Source organism: Ochotona princeps, chromosome 18, assembly GCF_030435755.1.
Source record: "Ochotona princeps isolate mOchPri1 chromosome 18, mOchPri1.hap1, whole genome shotgun sequence".
In the NCBI taxonomy this organism is placed as follows: Eukaryota; Metazoa; Chordata; class Mammalia; order Lagomorpha; family Ochotonidae; genus Ochotona; species Ochotona princeps.
Genome location: NC_080849.1, coordinates 12,423,287 through 12,436,273, shown reverse-complemented (window position 1 = coordinate 12,436,273; position 12,987 = coordinate 12,423,287). Strand labels below are relative to the sequence as shown.

Sequence of the window (12,987 nt, the reverse complement as noted above, 5' to 3'; positions counted from 1 at the left end):
TGACATTTGAACATTCAAAATACTGAGGGGAGGGGAACAAGCAAAAAAAAAAAATCAAAGCTGCTCACATCATCCACTTTCGATCAGTTAGCTATACCAAGTTTAACCAATGAAGTCTAGTACATGGACTGACAACTCAACTGATCACTGAAGTAAGTGGCCACTTCCAGGCACAAAGGGCCGTAAGACTGACTGGGACCATTTCCCACGGGGCTGTGGTTCTCCTATGGCAATCAGTGTTACACACATTCTAGTCTATATCCAGAAACCGTGCCTACCTGCACCCCAATACAGTCAGTCACGCACAACGCAACTGTTTCCCTTCATTTCCAATGTTTCCAGAAGCCTGGCTGAAGATGCAGAAAACATTTCACCAGCATGTCAAGGCAACCACCTGAAACAATACTCACTGCTCCCTTCCCTACTTGCTCTAGCCACCTTGGAGTCCCAAACCAAGGAAGTCTGATGCCCCATCTTTCTCCCTAATGGAGTCTTTGATAATTTTCCCACTGTCTTCCCCCCATGTATTTTTTCTTCTTCTACTACTACTACTATTCCCGCTAATGAAAACCCTACAAATGGGCTTCTGAAACAGTGCATGTTAAATTCCTGCAAGCAGGTAAAGATATAGTTACAATATTTAAAAGAACAAGCAGAGCTTGAGTGGTCAAATTCATGAAGACAGAACATAGCATGGTCACCAGGGCCTGCAGTGAGAGGAAATAGTGCGTGCTGTTTAAGGAACCGTTTCAAATGGGGAAGAAGACATGTTCTGGTGATGGAAGTGGTGGTTGCACATGAATATATTTCATGTCAGGGAATTGTTGACTTACTGGCTAAAATAGCGCATTTTCCATTACGTATAGTGCTTTAGAGATTAAAAGGATAGAAGGTAACTGTGAGCAAAATGAAACTGCTTGGGCAGGTTCATCATCACCATAGCTGTTCTCTCTAAAGAATGTGAGACTGATTTTACCCACTGGCCCCACAGCAGGTGCCCATGTCCTCTGTGCTGCCTGCCTTACACAGTGTGCATTCTGGCCTTGCCTTTCACAGGCATGGCAGCCTGCCTTGTATGTCCAGTCCTGAATGAAGCACTAGGCAGAGATTGGGGTTCGGTTTCCCTGGGAGGCTCCCAGGTATCTCCCTTCAAGGTCTCATTTCTTTTTTTTCCTGCCCTGCACCCACCCCCTACAACAACCCCCCCCAGACAACTTTATAAGTTTCCACAAAACTTGGATTCTCCTCCGTTGGTCCTGGTAGTACAAAGATTTTCTTTGGACCTCACCTGCCCCTTTATGGTGGGATAGGGACTGTTGTGGGGGCGTTTTCCCTTGCCTTGTTTCTGCCATCTGAGCAGTGGAAGTAATGGTCATGCTGACCCAATCTTGTCATTGCGAGGATGAACTAGAGAAAGAAGAGTTAGTGTATAACTGCTAATCCCCGAGCCTGCTCATTGAAAACTCTCAGGAAATGGTTCCTATTTTTATCATCCTCACCTGAGCCCCTCTAGAAACCAGGGCAAGTTCCTTTTCATCCTTAAATATCCTTTCCACCCTCTTGGCTGCACTGCAACTGCAACTCAAATTCCTGCAACTGACTACCATCCTCAGGCCAATTTTATAACATGAAAGAATAACTTCAAATGTAAATGTGTGAATAAATATTAGTGCAGCATACTTCCAAATGTGAAATTACTTCCCATGCTTCAGTATAATTGAGTGCTTGAGGTCTTAACCAAGAGTCCCACAGTGGTGGCCCTCATTAAATACTGCAGTGAGTTCCCCAATTCCAGTAAATGATGAAAAAGTCAAGCTGGAATGTAGGAAGACTTAATTTCCCTGTTAATTTCCATCCCCCAAATCTAAATCTTTCAAACCAAAAACATATCTACAAGGTATTCCATACAGCAGTATATGTTCATAGGAATTCTTATGCTATAGCAAATCTGTGTGACCAAGTTGGAACAAAATAAATGCAAAAATAATACAGTAAATAAACAAGTCTGAGTACAGTGTTTTTTCCCCTCCCCATAACTTTCATCTCATTTCTATAAAGGATGCAAAGTCCTTTGTGAAAGCCTAGCTCCCAGCATCTCAGCATTGTGCAATCAGAAAGACACATTGGAGGGGCAGACGCTTGCATGGGAAGTACTCACATCCCTTTCCCAGGCCAGCTGGGACCAGATAACAAGGGCAGACAGATGCCTCCTCTCATAAGATAATTCTCCTTACCAATCCTTCGTTCACCTCATTTAACAGTAAAGATGTATGTGGAAGCATTTATTATGTAAATGGGCCGTTTTGGAAACATTTCTGTGGATCATTTACTAGAGTTCTAGATGAAAGAATACAGTGTTTCTGAAGCACACTGGGGTGCTGGCAGGAAATTGTTCTTGGCTATGGTGAATGAGAAATGACTTCAGTGTTACTACAGAAGCCAAATTCCCAAACCCAGTGTTCCCCAGCCCTGCCCCAAGCCCAGGTTCTTAGAGTGGATGGCGGAAAAGAGAGCTCACAGCGTGCCTCCTGTTGTTGCATGCTATCATCAAGACAGCACAGGTCCTTAGAGATCCCTTGTCTACTTCTATCACACAGCAAAGGCTTGACTTGATACCAACCATCATGAAAGTCTTGAACTGAGAAGACAGTGCAGTTAATTGGCTAAAACAGAATGCAAAATGAGATGAAAAGCTTCAAGTCTCACATCAGCAGCTGGGACTCGAACCAACGCTCATATGGGATGCTAGTGCCATAAACAGAGGCTTGGCCTGATACACCACAGCACCAGTCTCCACTTTGCTTTTGTTAAAACAATATATTTTCATTAAATCTTTGGAACATCAGAAGAAACTATGTCCCCTTTCCCTGTGACACACGTTTCAACACTTTCCCCTACTACTTTTGTTGAAACTTGCCAGACCAGTGCTGTGATGAAACGAGCTCAGCTGTTGCCTGCAAAACCAGCATCCCACATGGGCACTGACTGGATTTTCACCTGATTTCCCTTATTTTGCTGCTCACTTTCAGCCACTGCCTTGGGCGAGAGGTATCCCTGTTCCAAGTGTCACTGCTCTCCTCACGTGGTCCTTGCTGTACTTGTTCTTTCCATCTTCCATCAGGACTCATTTGGACCACGTTAAAGACTCCAAGCAATCATCTTTACCTTGTGTTCTTATGTATCCCTGGCAACTTTGAAGGGAACACAGTTTCAACATAAAGGCACTATCTGGAGAAAGGAGTGCATCTTCTTACCTTCTTGGACCCAGCAAAGAAATCACCGCACTAGGATAAAAGGAGATATGTGTTATATGGAAAGGGAGCTGCATGTGTGCGTGAAGGCACGATCCAAAGCGATAGTTCTGGTGCAAAGAACCCTGCAGCAGGTGTGACCACCATAGGCTGGAAGAGTCATGGTGGGGGCTCTGTGGGTATCCTGGAAACATCAGGAGGACTAGGAGAGCCAGGAAAGGGACCCAGAAGAGACACCAGTGGTCTGAACATTCAGAACAGTGAATCATGCATGGTCTACCCTGCAGTGGTAGAATATCTTGAGGCCATGGCAGGAGGCCATGTTTCCAGTCCCCAGTCAGAACGTGGCAAAATCAAAGAGGGTGCTACCCGATGGTGAAGGACTCAAATGTGAAGTCAGACAGACCTGCACTTAAAATTCGATCCCATCTTTACAGGGTCTGTGCCCCTGGACAATAGGCCACTGCTTCGTGTCTCTCTGTCTGGACCTGGAAAATGAAGCAACAGCACTGAGCTCACAGCACAGCCGTGGGGCCATGGGAGACAGTGCTTGAACCACACTCACGTACTCCCAGCAACAGCACATACTCCATTTGTTAGCGGTTATTAAACCTAGAAAACTAACAGGACACCATCTAGTTTCCCAACAATCCTTAAAAAAAAAAAAAAAAAAACCCTCCAGGGTGTGTGTCTGCCATCATTAAACACTAACTGTTTGAGCCAAAGATTCTGGCTTGACCCCTGGGAGGGAGAAGCCTCAAATGTCAGGGAGTGGATTGGGTCCTTGGGGCCTGAAATTAAGTAGCTGAAGGAATGAAGGGAAGCTTAGGGTCGGTGGATTCGTGACTTAACATCAGGTTCCTGGCTCAAAGGTTTTGGTAAACAAAGTTTGTATTACTGTTTTTAACACAACTATTCCTGCGTATGCCTGGCATGCAACAGATAAAGACAGCTCATCTCTGTGAAAACTTAGGCCTTAAGGACAGTCTCTGGCTGCCTCCAGCTCTGCTCTTCTCTAGGTCCTCACAGAATTATCTCCCAAGTAACTATGTCCCTGTGTTGTTATTAACTTCAGCAAGCACACAAAATGAAATTAGCATCTTCTTTCTAATGTGAAGCCGATCCTTCCTGCTCTCACCCCAGAAAACTCTCCCTTCATTTTCCTAAAGAAACAGAATCTCGCGCCCTTATTAACAGCCTGGAAACTGGAGCAAGCTAATACATCGCAGCCAAGAGGCTGAGGTAGCAAGGCAGCTCTGACCCCCAGGGCATGAGGGGCAGCACCTGGTGCCAGGGCAGGCAGCACAAGCTCCCAGTTGGTTTCCTCAAGCAGAAACGTCCTCAAGTCCTGTGTACCTCAGTTTCCCCAGTAGAAAAGGGGTGGTTCGGAGAGTTGGCTGCAACCATCAGGTAGAAAGCCTGGCATGTGACATGTGTTTCCATGAATATTATTTATCACCTGGAAAGTGGGGAAAGGTCTTTTTCAGTTCTCTATGGCCTTTTATCTTTTCTGAGGCAGGCAAATAATGGACTCAAAGGAAAAAGAAGGCAGATCAAACTGGGAAGTGCGTCCAAGTGGGGTCCTTTCACATTCTCAAAGAGCTTCCTTTGCTAACAGGGGACATGAAGCTGCATGAGTGAAGTACAGGACTCTGCAGCATCCAGCAAGAAGCCCACTGCTGCTGGTGCTAGAGCCCTAACGAGAAGCTAATGTGAGCCTCAAATTGGCCACACAGGAAACCAAGCCGCAGTGAACCACTGCTGGATAGAAGCTTACACACTCAGTAACGAGCTCCAACTCCCAGAGGGACTTCTTTCTTCATCTCCTTAAAAATAAATGAGGAAGGGAAGCAGAGACACAGAGACAGAGGTAGAGATACAACAAGTCCATGTGCTGGTTCCCGCCTGAACACTTGCAATGGCCAAGGTCAGAGCGGGAACTCCACCCAGGTCTCCCACAAGGGTGGCAGAGGTGCATGTAATTGGGCCAACATCATTATCTCCCAGGGGTTCATGAATAGAAAGTCAGAAGTTACAGCTGGGGGCTGAACTCACATATTTCATTTATGGGACATGAGGCTCTTAACTGCTAGACCAAATGCTCACCTCTTCATCTTTTTTTTTTTTTTTTTTTTTTAAATTATTTATTATTTAACTTCAGTAATTACATTGTATTATGTGACACAGTTACATAGATACTTGGGTTCTCCCCACCCCTCCCCAAACCCTCCCACCATGGTGGATTCCTCCACCTTATTGCATAACCACAGCTCAAGTTCAGTTGAGATTTCCCCATTGCAAGCGTATACCAAACATAGAGTCCAGCATCTTATTGTCCCGTCAAGTTCAACGGCTTCTTAGGTATACCCTCTCTGGTCTGATGACAGAGCCAGCAGAGTATCATCCCAGTCAATTGAAAGCTCCAACATACCATCAGCAAAAATTTACATCATTATGGAATTAATTGACATAGTAATGAGTAACCAATATGTTAAAAGTAAATGCGGGTTCCCAGCCACCTTCTGTGACCACCTCACCTATACTTCAATTTAGTTTATACACAACATATAACATTCAAAACATAACATGTTATACATAACATCATATCATCTTAAATTAAGGCAAACATGTGGTATTTAACCTTTTGGGATTGGCTCATTTCCCTTAGCATTATGGTTTCCAGTTTGGCCCATTTGGCCACAAAGAACTGCACGGGAAATGGGCAGACACTTCACAAAGGAACAAACCCAAATGGCAAATAAACATATGAAAAAATGCTCAAGTTCCCTGGCAATAAGGGAAATCCAAATTAAAACATCAATGAGGTACCACCTAACGCCAGTAAGACTGGCCCACATGAATAAAAGCACCAACGACACTTGTTGGCGAGGTTGCGGGGAAAAGGGAACCCTACTCCACTGCTGGTGGGGCTGCAGGCTGGTACAGCCTCTATGGAAATCAGTATGGAGAATATTCAAACAACTCAAATTCAACATACCGTATGATCCAGCAATAGCACTCCTAGGAATATATCCAGAACACTTGTTCTATGAGAAACCAACATGTACTCCTATGTTCATAGCAGCACAATCAGTAATTGCAAAAACATGGAAACAACCAAAATGCCCATCAAAAGAGGATTGGATAAGAAAGCTATGGTTCATCTACTCCATGGAATACTACTCAGCTATTAAAAAAAACAAAATGCAGTTCTTTGTGGCCAAATGGGCCAAACTGGAAACCATCTCCTTTTATAACAGAAAACATGTCAAATAAGATCACAAGGGAATTTTCATAAAGAATAAAGTTTCAATCACACTGTACAAGATTCTTTCAATAGTTATTTGCTGTACTAACAAATTTACAAGTGCTTTTTCTTTACCATGATTTCAAGATATTTTTCCAAAATGCCTGATCTTACAACCTAAACCACAGTGGATACTATCAAATTTGACACTGCGGCATTAAATGTGGATTATGAAACACATCTGAACTATTAAATCATAGTTCCCTCTTGGTCAGTGATTGGTAAAATGCTTCGTAAGGTAGACTGGGGATAAGATCCCCATTTTATCAAATGAGCAGCAGGGAGCCTCAGACTGCAGAGCAGCCTCCATACCCAGAGTCACTGCCACTTACATTACCTGAAGTGAAAGCAGCTGTGAACATGAAGTGTGGCCCAACTCAAGGGCCTAGGCTGGGAGAAGCTTGTGTTGCAGAAACATCTGCCTAGTAGCAGCTGGTGCAGCTCCCTCAGTGTGGGGAGCCACTGCAAGGCAGGGGCAGAGAGACAAGAGGCTGAGTCAGGTAGTAACAAGGACTGGGGTCTTTTTGATAAAAATAGCTTCTGGAATATGTCATCGGTAAACGCCAAATTCTTGTTAGGAATCATACAGCCTGATCATTTCCCCACCTGCTCAAGGCCGATCATTGTGCCAGACGCTGAGATGCCCAGATGAAGACAAGGTGTATGCACTCAGACAACAGGTGGGCTAATAGCTGCAGCCAGCTGGGCTCTGGGCTCCAGGCCAGCCTAAAGGGATGCCTCCCTGTGTCGGGGCAAGGCTTCACAGCTCTAAGTGAGCTCTGAAAGACCAAAAAAAAAAAAAAAAAGGTCCAGCAGGTGCTGAGGGACAGAGGAAATCACACCTTGTTGACAACTTCTTAGTTGCTCGGGATTCTCCATATGCCCATCATTTTGGATAATTACTTAGATCATTCTTCATTGAGACTTTGCTGGGAAACCAGGTCACCCAAGGGTGACAAGGAGCTCTTCTTTCTTCAATATGGCCTTTCTGGAGCCTACAGGGAAGCCTCTCTCCCTCACTTTACCCCACTGGAACATTCCAGCATGGATAAGGAAATACTTTGTATTTCCAGCAAATCCTCAAACTGAAGATGCCCTCAGACTGCCACTGGGGAACAGATCCCAGAGGGAGACTCCAGAGAAAAGTGGACAAAACTGGACAACAACAGGGAGGGAACCCGGAGTAACCTGTCCTCCTGGCAGGTTTGGGTCAGGGGAAGGTGAGTATGCCAGTGAACGACTCCATCAGGCCCCAGCTGTAAACCTCCTTCCAGTGGGAATCAGCAGGCTTGACCGTTCCAGCTGTGACCTTTCCAGTCTTCTGCTTGAACCTTGTTCCTGGCCCTCAAGCAACAGTCATGCTCTCAAGTCCTAGGGCACTTGTGGATTAAACTCCAGTTTTTCCCAAAGTTGAGTTTATCTACCATTCTGGTTTTTGTATTAATACAAGCCCTCTTGTAGCTGTTCATTCAATTTGGAGTTTCACTTGCAGGCATTTTTCATACAGCATGACAGAACTTAAAGGCATTTGAACTCTGATGTTTGCACTTCCTTAGGATGGAATTCCTCAGATGGGACACACTGGGACACAGTGACTTTCAAGGAAAGCAGAAAGACACCTGTGACCAGCAAAACATGCACACTGCCAACCTCAGAGTACATGTACGCAAGCCCACATGGAAGCCCCACTCACTTTCTCCTGCTTTCCTTTTTCCAAAATATAAATCTGACTTTTTATGATCCACGTGCCCTACAAGCTTGTTATGACATCCCGTTTCAAGCTGTCTTTAAACAAAGCAGTAAACATGACTTAGCTTTTCCACATGTTTGTCACTGCCATTTGGGGGTCTTGGCACTCAACCAGTATTTATAAATTAAACATATCCAGTGGGTTATAGGGCAATATAAACAAACCTTGGAGGGGTGTCAAGAAACATACCAGGAGTAATCTCTGGAGGCTCTGTTTTAATCCTAGTTCTTTCGTTACTCTGTGTTAGAAGATGGGGGGTGGTTGTTAGATAAAAAAGCCCAATAAGTCCTTTTATCTAAGAAATCTGACTTGGAGCAAGGCTACTACTTAACCAAAATGGGCTCACCCCCGTTTTGCAACATGGATGATTCTTTTCTTTCTTTACATTTTGCCAAGTTGCTCAGAAAACCCCATTTAGTAAATACACGTGCAGTCAATGAGAACATGAATGCAAACACATAGTTCTAGAAAGCCAAAGTATGATACTTAATTCTGGAAAATAAAAGCTGACCCTCAAATCGTTTCTAATAAACCCGGACATGCACAGTATTTTTGTAACTGCAGAGCCTGCTCCCTGATTTTGCAGACTTGAAATTGATCTTCAAATATGACTGAGTACAGAGGAAGAGGAAGGCTCCAGCACTCCAGGAATCCTGACAACCTGAGAACCAGCCTTAGGACAGACCATTGCAGACTCCAAGAGCGCTAACCACCATGGATAGTGTAGTTCCATGCAGAATTCTTTTACCTTCAATCAGCAGACATGCAATGAGCCACAAGGTTCATTTCTATTGACTGGGGACTTGTCATGAAGATAAAGCTAGGATACCATTACTTAAACCCACAGATGATGCCTGCAAAAAGGAAGTGCATCTAGTCAGATTCCAGCATTCACTCTTCTCCTGCCACAGACAGCTGCCGTTGGCAACTCTCACACGGCACCCCTGCAGCACACCACAATGGGGCCTGGGTACTAAGGGGGCACATGGTGTTAGACACGACTCTGGAGTCAGCCTCGGTGATCTTAACTCACACCATATCATGTGCGTCACAATCTCAGGATGCAGGGTAACCATCTACAGAAATGGGGAGAGTAAAAGTGTGGGCCTGTGTTTAAAAGTAGAGAAATGTGCCTAAGAAGCTACCGAGTACTTTGTTTGACACAAGTGCTCAACAAGCATTAGCTATTATTTGGAGAATTCCTTTCCTAAGATGGCTTTTTCTCACGGTCGGAGGACACTATTAGCCACTTCGCATTCCAGACTGTCAGAAGCCTACTTTCTGTTTGTGCTCAATAGAAACCACAAACCTGGGCCATGGTGTCCATACATGATACAACTATTCAGTGTTAGTCCTATGCAATAGTACCTCTGTATTTCTAAGGAGGGAAGCAACCCTCAGTTTCTCTGGAATCTCCAGCATTCCAGCGAGAGTGTAGGAATATGGCCCAATTTCAACTTTTCCTATTAACAATGACCTGGAAGCAGTTCTTCATCCAAAGCTCAATCTACCAAGTACTCAAAGTCAAGGATTTACAAGTGGGAACCTTGAACACTGGACTATGACAATTTCAAATGGAGTTTTATATGACTAATAAAACATTTATTTAGTGTTGGTTGATGACAGCCTCATTCAAGTCCTAAAGAACCCACATTCCACAGCCTTCATACCCTCAGAGGGCGGTGTATCTATATTCACTTAGTTTTCATTTATTCACTTGAGTTCTCAATGACCATTTATTGGGCATTCCTGTGATTCAGACACAGATCTGGCTATTGGGTTGTAAAGGTAAAACTGAAGCTGTGAATAAATATGCAGTAGACAGTTCACTAAAGGAGCGCAGAGGCCCAGAGGGAGGGCAGGGATTGTCACAGGGTTTCAGGGAGGTCTCCAGAGCAGCATTGCTTTCTGTAACGGCAGTTTGCACCTGCCATGTCCAGCAAGGCTGCTTCCAGCCACACGTGGCTACCACTTCCTTAAAATGTGACAATGAACTGAATATTGTAAATCCTACTATGGTGAGTAGAAACATTTTAAAAGCCTTTGAAACTTAATTAAGTTTAAATTTTTAAAAACACCACTCGTGGGGAGGAGTTGCTGCGTGCACAGGGCAGCTCCTGGGAACGTGCTGTTTAATCATCTCCACTGAAATGTTCTTGAGCTGGCTGTTTAGGGACCCAGGTGCTTCTCTTCCATGTTTCCTTATATTTCTGTATGTGTTAGATGTTAGTACTTCATTTCAGAAATAATTTGAGTATGAAGAACACTTAACATCATCCTGGATCTACTGTCCCTTACCTTTTCCCTCGGAAAAAAAAAAAAAAACATTAAATAAAGTGACAGTCCAATTTACCACTGGACTCAAAACAGTTGCCAGACTCCTGACAAGGAAATCTTATCTTGAAGAAATATTTGATTTGATAAAAAAACAAGTTTCACAATAACATATTTTGGACTCCAGCAGACTGTATCTGAACCAGATGGCTGGAGGGTTCATTTTGAGAAGGGCTTCTGTTTTACGCGCCTTACATAACTGCACTTGTCTGACCCGCCTTTGAACAGGCAAAGAATCACTGGGGCGCACAGCCATTTCCAGGGAGGGCTCCAAGGCTCACTTACAAAATAACACACTCCGACTGCCCTCCAGGGAGGGCCAGGCAAAGCTTGGCTTCAGGAAATCCAGAGGCGAAATGGCACATTCTCTACAAGCCCACGTGCAGAGTGAATTTCAGGATATGTTCTTATCACCTTCACCAAAACCCCAGGGGATTTCTGGGCTGCCAAGAAGGGACAGGCAAGTGTCCAACATGGGCTCAACCCACAACATCCCATGGTGCTTTGCAGTTGACCCCTGAGATGCCCTAAGCCAATGCCTTTTGAGTCAGGTGACTCAACCTTCTGAATTGCTCTCTCCATACCGGACCCCACACTTCAGTGCAGAGAAGAGAGATAATGCAAGTGTCTGTACAAACTCACTGCTCCTGGAAAATCCCATGCCATCAGCTGACCAGTGTTACGGCTGACTCTTCCAGAGTGTGGACAAGCAAGACTTGATGTCACGCTGCAGTTCTACCTTCATGGCACACTCTTCGTAATGTATCAGGCATATCTCGGCTGCCACATTCAGGGTCTCATGTGCCTTTTCTGTGAGTGTCACCAGTCAGGAGCAGAACGTGTTTATAACTTCATGTCACCTTTTTTTGCAAAGCTGCAGACTACCATGTATCCGGAAAAGCACAGCAATCAAAGTTTGCAGAAAGCACAACACCAGGTTTCAAAACTTTTGGAGAAGTCCTTGCCAGGGTGAAGCTGGGGCCAACCTGCGAGGTGAGTGCTGGGTTTATGAGCCCCAGGGGGGCCCTTCTACTAGGTGGGTGCTAGGTTTGGGAGCCCCAGGGAAGGAGGATCCAGTGACACTTGGGATGCCTGGCCCGGGTACTTGAACACCTCCTACTTAATCAAAAAGGTGAAACAGTGGACAAAGGCCCTGTTGTAAAAGGAGAAAATGGCAACACATTTGGTGCTGTAGCAGAAGAAAGAACAAATTGGACAACTACCCCAAACAAAAAATCTTGGTGAATGGAGCCAATGGATATTGGGAGGGTGACATCATCCTTGGATTGGTGAAAACGTCAACATTTCAGAGCTATCCAAACACCTTGGACAGAACCCTCAGAATATGTACACACTGAGACTCTGGGTTGATATAAGGTGGTAGTTCCTCATCCCTGGGTACTGGAAAGTGTGGAAAGTCATGAGTGGTCTTCCCCTTTGTCTCTCTCCTTCCCCCAGGAACAAAAAAAAAATTGCAAATTTGAAAGCAATGAGTTCACCCAATTTTCCCTAAGCCTTGATCCTTCCCACCCTGCTCAACCATGTAATCATTATTAAAAAATAAAATTAAAATAAAAAATAAACTAAAAATAAAATAAGAAATCTTTAAAAAAAAAAGTCATCCACCCATTTCTCAAAAAAAAAAAGAGTCCACATGATAGGTTGTGTTTTGTTTGCTTTCTTAAATAAATCAGACGGCTAGCTGGAATCAAGATGTGGGGACTATAGCGACAGAATTCCTGGTCAGCTTGCAAAGACTTCCACATGCTGAAAGAATTAGCGAGTGCAATTCCAGGGCGTATAATTATGTGCTAAATTGCAAGGCATGGCATTTAAAACCTGAAAGAATTCAGAGCAGGCCTTAAGGAAGCTCCCAAGCAGGGGCTACAGGTGGATAGAGGGGCAAGGAGAACAAAGACCTGCCCTTTATGGGGAAGTGAATGCAGTAGACAGGGGCAAGCATAGGTATGTGTGTGCATGTATGACAGCGTGTATTCACATTGCATGGATGACAAGCGGTGATTTCAGGGGGCCACACAACCACATAAGGACAGGCGGTGCACAGCAAGCCCAGGCAATGTCAAGATGAAAATAAAGCAGTGTGGTTTTTTGTATCTGTTAGAGTCACTACTGTATACAAAGACAATATTTCAAAAGCTTTTTACCCAGTTCTTAAAATCAGTGTTCAGTATTTTGAAGTTAAAATTCAAATCCACTTGTCTCTGAAGAATTCAAGTTATGAAATTCACTCTGTAGGTGTGAATTTTAGCAAGGATTTTAAAGGAGACTTTCACAAATGACTGTGCTTTTTACCACATTCAGAAGTTTAAAACATCATGTTCTAC

At 44.2% G+C, this 12,987-nt stretch overlaps 1 protein-coding gene across 1 annotated transcript in view; it reads right to left on the bottom strand.

The window, feature by feature from the left end:
* The window catches only part of CCBE1 (collagen and calcium binding EGF domains 1), a 193,249-nt gene that overhangs the window by 121,568 nt on the left and 58,694 nt on the right, over positions 1-12,987 (bottom strand). The gene's annotated exons all lie outside the window — the stretch shown is intronic.